Source organism: Opisthocomus hoazin, chromosome W, assembly GCF_030867145.1.
Source record: "Opisthocomus hoazin isolate bOpiHoa1 chromosome W, bOpiHoa1.hap1, whole genome shotgun sequence".
NCBI classification, from domain to species: Eukaryota; Metazoa; Chordata; class Aves; order Opisthocomiformes; family Opisthocomidae; genus Opisthocomus; species Opisthocomus hoazin.
In genome coordinates, this window is record NC_134453.1 from 37064939 (window position 1) to 37073290 (window position 8352).

Genomic DNA, 8352 nt, shown 5'->3' on the forward strand with positions numbered 1-8352 from the left:
CAGCTCTGTGGAGAGGGACCTGGGTGTGCTGGTGGATGACAAGTTAACCATGAGCCAGCAGTATGCCCTTGCTGCCAAGAAGGCCAATGGGATCCTGGGATGCATCAAGAGGAGTGTGGCCAGCAGGACGAGGGAGGTTCTCCTTCCCCTCTACACTGCCCTAGTGAGGCCTCATCTGGAGTACTCTGTCCAGTTCTGGGCTCCCCAGTTCAAGAAAATGAGGAGCTACTGGAGAGAGTCCAGCGGAGGGCTGTGAGGATGATGATGGGACTGGAGCATCTCTCCTATGAGGAAAGGCTGAGGGAGCTGGGCTTGTTTAGCCTGAAGAAGAGAAGGCTGAGAGTGGACCTTATAAATGCTTACAAATATCTGAAGGGTGGGTGTCAGGAGGATGGGGCCAGACTCTTTTCAGTGGTGCCCAGCGACAGGACAAGGGGCAACAGGCACAAACTGAAGCAGAGGAAGTTCCATCTGAAGATGAGGAAGAACTTCCCTCTGAGGGTGACGGAGCACTGGGACAGGCTGCCCAGGGAGGTTGTGGAGTCTCCTTCTTTGGAGATATTCAAGACCCGCCTGGACGAGGTCCTGTGCAACCTGCTGTAGGAGACCCTGCTTCGGCAGGGGGGGTTGGACTAGATGACCCACAGAGGTCCCTTCCAACCCCTAACTTTCTGTGATTCTGTGATTCCAGTTGCTCCCTCACGTGAAGAGCAACTCCACCACCTCGCCTTGCAGGCCTGTCTTTCCTAAAAAGTGCGTAGCCGTCTATTAAAGCATTCCAGTCATGCGGGCTGTCCCACCATGTCTCTGTAATTGCAATGAGATGCGACCGCACACAAATCTCTAGTTCCTCCTGCTTATTCGCCGTGCTGCGTGCATTGGTGTAGAGGCATTTCAGAGGTAATGGAGCATGCAGATTTCCCTGTAGGGGTGCAAGAGGATATTCCACAGCCAAACCCACCCTTAAGGTGGTTGGCCTTCTGGTTCTCAACTTGGGAGGCAGCTAAGGAATATTTGTCACTGCTCTGGTTGGCCTGGCTTATTCCTCAGTTGGATGTGATGGCTTGAGCATTGTGACTTTGCACCCCCACCCCCTGACTCCTTCAGTTTAAAGCCAAGTTGGCCAGCCTGCTGCCATAGATCCCCTTGCCTTTTCTAGACAGATGGGTCCCATCCCTCCCTAACAGGTTATAGCCATTGAAGAAAGTCCCATTGTCATAAAACCCAAAACCCTCACATCGGCACCAGCCACGAAGCCAGGAGTTGATACTCATAATGCGTCTGTTTCTGACTGTCCCCTTTCCTCCAACTAGTAAAATGGAGGAAAAGACAACTTGGTATTTATATATAATAATATATAGATATTTAAATATCTATCTATTTATATAGAAATGATATGTATAGGATTAGTGTGGTTTAAACAAAACAATAAAAACTGTAAAATTTAATTAAATCAAGAACTTTTAATGTGCAGCTTGGGCTGTGGTAGTGCCTAATCACTCTCCTAAGTGACGGGAACTGGTTAATTATTAAAGTGGCAGAGCAAAGGGAATCACTCCTTAGGTGGTTTGGGCTCGAGCCTTGGGAGTATTTGAATGAGGGGGGGGGGATTGGATACAAAGGGGAGAAGAGAGATTTTATTTGAAAGGGGCATACGTGACTCCCGCAGGGTGGAAGGTAGCCTTAGATTGGGAACAACCTCCAGAAATCCTTATAAATCCTGGGGTTGGTGGGCAGGCAGGAATAATTCCCTGCTTTGCATGTGGGCTAGCTCCTAGATTATATAGGAATTGGCACCAAGCTTAGGTCCTGTTGAAGTGTAAATCTTGTGATAAAAAGTGGTACTGTGTATCTAGGAGGCGAGGAGCGCAGTGTCCTAAGTGCCTTCCCTGGACCCCACGGTTTTATAGTTGGGAAAGAACTCACCAAGAAATTGAGGTAGTGAAGCTGGTGTGTGGAAGGGAAAATTTGATTCTGGAAATTTGGGACGTGTGGGAGAAAGATTGGGAAGAAACTATAGCGAATTGTAAGAAGCGATTCGCGTGGAAACTTATTAAAAGAATAGCAAAAGGCAAGTTAAAGGGGCAATAAGTCGCACAATGGGTAACAATCAGGGAGGAGTTTTGAAAAAGAGTCCTTTAGGCTGTGTGCTCGCTCACTGGAAAGACGTTGTTGGGACCGGAGGCATAGAAAGTAAAAGGACCCTTATCAAATATTGCAATCAATGGTGGCCTTTATATAAATTGGAAGATGGGGCCAAGTGGCCATTAAACGGGTCAATAGATTATAACACTCTCTTGCAATTAATGCTGTTTTTGAGGAGAGAAAGAAAATGGGATGAGGTCTCATATGCAAATATGATTTTCACCCTCTGAAACCATCCGGATTGACAAAGGGACTGTGGAATGATACCACCACAGGACCCCATGGTACTTGCACTCGAGCAAGAAAATAAAGAACTCAGGGGAAAACTGGAACGGTGTTGTTCGGCATGTAGCATTGGGCAAAGATGTACTAAAGCTGACAAAATTCACCAGGCACCAGAACAAGATCTAACTGACTTGTTTAAGCCTCCCCCTCACCCACAGGAACAGGATGTGAACTCAGATGAAATTCCCACTCCTTCAGATAGCCCTATATCTTCCCGGACTAGGAAGAAATCCACTACAATGGTCTTACAAGCACCTCTCCGAGAGGCAGTAGGACTTGATGGTGGAACTATGCTAATCAAAATACCTTTTTCCACCGCTGATTTAGATGCTTGGAAAAAGGTAGCCCGGGAATATCGGGTTGACCCAGTGGGTGTTGCTAAACACTTTAAATTCATAATGAAACAACATAATCCAGATTGGAATGATTTACAATTACTATTAGAATGCGTAACCGATACAGAGAAACAGTTAATTCTAAAAACTGCAGGTGATTTGGCTGAAGATCACTATAAGACTGTGGAAGGTGATGTTAAGGATTACTTCCCCCTCCGAGACCCAAAGTGGGATGTTAACAGGTCTGCTCATATGGAGAGATTGCAGGCATACCAAAAGTGGATTTTTAAAGGAATGGAAAGGGCTGTTCCCAGAGCTATAAATTGGTCAGCTTTATATGCAGTTAAACAAGGTCCTTCCGAGTCCCCATCCGAATTCCTGGATCGATTGAAGGATGTAATGTGCCATAACACACTGCTGGACCCTGGGTCAGAGGTAGGGATACAACAACTAGTCTCCCTATTTTTGGGTCAGCCTACGGGAGACATTAGGCGCAAACTCCAGAAGTTGCGCCCTACAGAAGGTAGGAACTTGGAAGTCCTGCTGGATGAAGCATGGAGAGTGTTTAGCAATAGAGAAGAGGGATACAGGCAAAGACAGAGAATAGTGACAGTTGTTAGGGAAGAGGAAGGAAGAAGGCCTAGACGGGAATGGTCCCGGTTGGGTAAAGACCAATGTGCGCTGTGTAAAAGATTTGGCCATTGGAAAAGGGAATGTCCAAAAAATAAGGAAAAGGGACGAGGCCGCCAGATAGGAAAAATAGCCCATGTAAAGGAAGATTGACGGGGACCTGGGGAATCCACCCTAGCGGATCCACTGGTTATAATGAAGCTAGGGAAGGAACAACGAGAGGTAGAATTTTTAGTTGACACGGGGGCAACATACTCAGTTTTGAATCAAGCTTTGATGCCCCTGGGGAGTGACTATATTGTGGTAAAAGGGGCAACTGGCCAAAGTGAAAAGGCATACTTTTGTAAACCTTTGAAGTATAAATTAGGAAAACAATGGGGCATCCACAAATTCTTGTATATGCCCAATTCCCCAAAGGCACTTCTGAGAAGGGATTTGTTGGAACAATTGGGTGCAAAAATTACATTTGAAAGAGGAGAAATTACTCTGGAGGTAAAGGATTGGCAATATATTCAGGTACTGAGTCTATTTCTAACCAGTCCTCCCACAGAAGGAAAAGTTCCCGAGGAGATCCTAAACCAAGTATACCCTGGGGTATGGGCCACTGATGCCCCTGGAAGAGCAAAGAATGCTCCACCCATTGAAGTTAGACTCAAAGAAGGCTGGCAACTGGTAAGAGTTAAGCAATATCCCCTAAAACAGGAAGATAAGGAAGGAATCCGGCCAGAGATGGAAAGATTTTTACAATTAGGATTATTGAAAGAGTGCGAGTCGGATTTTAACACCCCTATACTACCTGTCCGTAAATCTGACGGGTCGTATCAGGTGGTCCAGGATCTGCGAGCCATAAACAAAATAACAGAGGACCTCTACCCAGTAGTAGCAAACCCATATACTTTGTTGACCGTATTGGCTCCCGAATTAACCTGGTTTACTGTTTTAGATTTGAAAGATGCCTTCTTTTGCCTCCCTCTCCATGAAGCCAGTCAGAAATTATTCGCATTTGAATGGGAGAACCCCAAAAGTGGTCGAAAGACTCAGCTCACTTGGACGGTGCTGCCACAAGGATTTAAGAACAGTCCTACCATCTTTGGCAATCAACTTGCAAAAGACTTGGAGTCCTGGGAAATCCCGTCTGAAGAAGGGAAATTACTACAGTATGTGGATGACATCTTGATTGCCAACAAAACAGAAGACGGCTGTATCACTTGGACGGTGAGTCTACTAAATTTCTTGGGGCTCCAAGGGTGCTGGGTATCTAAGAAGAAGACCCAGATAATGCAGCGCGAGGTGATTTACTTGGGCTATGAGATTAGTGCTGGACAAAGAACTTTGGGACAGGCCCGTAAGGAGGCAATATGCCAAACTCCGAGACCTCACACAGTGAAAGAGTTACGGACTTTCTTGAGAATGACCGGGTGGTGTCGGCTGTGGATTTATAATTATGGACTACTTGTTAAACCACTATATGCACTAACAGCTACTGGACAAAATCACCTTACATGGAACAAGGAGACCATGCAAGCCTTTGAACTACTGAAAAAGGCTCTGATGTTGGCCCCTGCCTTAGGGCTCCCAGATGTGAGTAAGCCATTTTTCCTTTTCTCTCACGAAAAGCAGGGGATTGCTCTGGGGATACTAGCACAAGATCTGGGTCCATATCGACGAGCAGTTGCCTATTTCTCCAAACAACTGGATGCAACTGCGAAGGGTTGGCCTGGATGCCTGCAAGCGGTTGCAGCTGTAATATTAAATATACAGGAAGCCCGAAAATTTACCTTGGGCCAGAAAATGACTGTCTTGGTGTCCCACACGGTATCCGCAGTATTGGAAGCAAAAGGAGGACATTGGCTTTCTCCACAAAGATTCCTGAGATATCAGGCTATACTGGTAGAGCAGGATGCTGTGGAGATTATAGTAACTAACATTGTCAATCCAGCTTCCTTTCTCAGCGGAAACACAGGAGAACCAGTGCATCATGACTGCTTGGAGACCATTGAAGCAACCTATGCAAGTCGCCCGGATTTCAGAGACAGCCCTATGGAAAACGGAGAAAACTGGTTCACGGATGGAAGCAGTTATGTTCTGAGTGGTAAGAGACACGCGGGGTACGCTATTACCACCAGTCAAGAAATCATAGAGTCAAGACCTTTGCCCATAAATACCTCTGCGCAGAAAGCAGAGATAATTGCTTTAACCCGTGCCTTGGAATTGGCCCAAGGCAAAGTTGTGAATATATACACAGACTCGAAGTATGCCTTCGGAGTTGTGCATGCGCATGGAGCGATCTGAAAGGAAAGAGGATTATTGAACTCTCAAGGGAAAAACATCAAACATGCATAAGAAATTTTGAAACTACTGGAGGCAGTTCAACTCCCCGAGAAAGTGGCAATCATGCATATTAAGGTGCACCAGAAAGTGAACTCAGAATTGGAAAAAGGAAACGAGCTGGCGGACAGAGAGGCAAAACAGGTGGCTAAAATGGAGGTAAGAACTGAAGGGGCTTTAATCCCTGATGGACGAATCTCCCTAGAAGGTAAGCCAGAATATACTAAGGAAGATCAGAAACTTATTACAGATCTAGAAGGGTCATATAATGAGGAGGGGTGGGCTCAAACCCCACAGGGAAAACTAATCATTCCCTCCTGTCTGATATGGCATCTGGTAAGGGAAGAACATAGGAAAAGGCATTGGGGGACAGAGGCTCTATATAAGCATCTAATTAGAGAGATTGTGGCCAGAAACCTATACACCACGGTGAGACAGGTGACTCAGCAGTGTGATCTTTGCCTCCAGACTAATCCAAAGAATAACCCTAAACCAGAAATGGGTCAGTCTGGAAAAGGTAATGGGCCTGGACAACAATGGCAAATTGATTTCACGGAACTCCCAAGAAAAGGAGGGTACCGATATCTATTGGTATTAACCGATACCTTTTCAGGTTGGCCGGAGGCATTCCCAACCAGGACGGCTAAAGCTCGGGAAGTAACTAAAGTATTAATACAAGAGATAATACCACGTTTTGGGGTTCCAGCAACTATGTCTTCTGATAGGGGCCACATTTTGTTTCAAAAATAGTACAACAAATTAGCCGTCACCTGGCAACTCCACACCCCATACCGCCCTCAGTCGAACGGCCAAGTGGAGAAAATGAACCATTTAATCAAGCAACAAATTGTGAAATTAGGACAAGAAGCAAATTTGGCATGGCCTCAGTCCCTCCCTCTAGCCCTCTTGCGTATACGGACAAGGACAAGGGCTAGAGAGGGACTGAGCCCCTTTGAGATCCTGTATGGACGACCCTACGGGATACAGAAGGGGATATCCACGCAAATTGGGGATGAAATTATGAGTTCTTATTTGGTGGCATTGAGCAAACAATTAAACAAAATCAGGAAACATGTGGTTGGAACCCGGGGGAGGGGTCTAGATGGACCTGTACATAATATACACCCTGGAGATTATGTATATATAAAGTCTCTTGCAGAAAAATCTTTAGAGCCACAGTGGGAAGGACCATAACAAGTACTGCTCACCTCCTTCACGGCCATCAGGATCAAGGAACAGAATGCCTGGATTCATCACACCAGAGTCAAAAGGGCACCTAAACAGCCATGGGCATCGCGAGAAATTGGACCCTTGAAGCTCAAAGTATCAAGGCATTGATAAAAATTGTATTTTTAGGATGGACGTTACCTAGAGGGGAAGCCTGGAGCCAAAACACCTATTTACAAATAACTGAAAATATGTCAAGAATATTGAACTTATCTGATTGTTGGATATGCAATACTCTCCCTCGGGGTGGGCTAGAACTCCCTTTAATAGGAATACCGACTAGAAATTGGACCATTTACACTAACGGAATGAACATGAATGGATCATGTGTGTATGGAAAGGGGAATACAAGAGAAAGACCAAGTTTTGACCTAGACCTCCCCCTCTCGGAAAAGGTAATGATTTTGTGTCGTTGTTTAGGATTTGAAGACAAAATATGGATAGATATGAAAGATTGTCCTACTGCCAAAGATTTAGGGACTTTTGATGCGGAAAGATTAAAACAGATAGGATTAAACTTGACTTCAAGTTTATACCTCATTCAAACACCAAGAAAGGAAAAAGGTAGGGAAGATGGTAGAGAACAGAACAAGGGTCCAAGATGTAACATGGGACCTGGATATTGGTGGCTTTGTGGTGACGGAAGGGCTAGAAAGAGCTTACCTTTAAGCTGGAAAGGACATTGTACGAGAGGGTACCTTACACCTGGAGCAAGCATTCATGAAGGTACCTCCCCTCTTACGGGACTTTTAAGAACCCCCTGGATTCGTTTTAAGAGAGCGGAGAATCCATTGGTAATTCGAGGTACTGGCTTTCATAGCTTTGTACGATGGTTAATCCCCTCTTTGGGAGTAAGCGAGTTAGAAAAAGCTATAGTTAACATATCGGCTACTGTTGAAACTCTGGAAAATTTAACATTAGATGCCATACGAGGAATACAATTAGAAGTAGAATCTTTAAGCAAGGTGGTAAAGCAAAATCGAATGGGATTAGATATGCTTTTAGCTAAGGAAGGAGGATTGTGCATGGTTATTAATTAAACCTGTTGCACCTATGTAAACCAGAATAAAAGAATAGAAACAGATTTGAATAAAATTTGGGAAAAGACCAAGGTGTTACATCAAGTTGCCCAAGATGATACATCCTGGGGTTTCTTGGAAGTATGGGAAAAACTCACCTCTTGGTTACCTAATCTAGGATGGCTGAGGCAATTATTTGTTACAATGGTTTTGATCATAATGCTAGGTATCGTTTTGTGTATTTTGATTAGGTGTAGCCTTTGGTGTTGCAGGAGTACAGGAGATTCTTATAGTGAATGGAAAAAGAATCAATTACGACAAAAGCTGGAGTCCAATAAGTATTTTAAGAAGATGCTGAATAATGATGTATTATAATAGAAGTC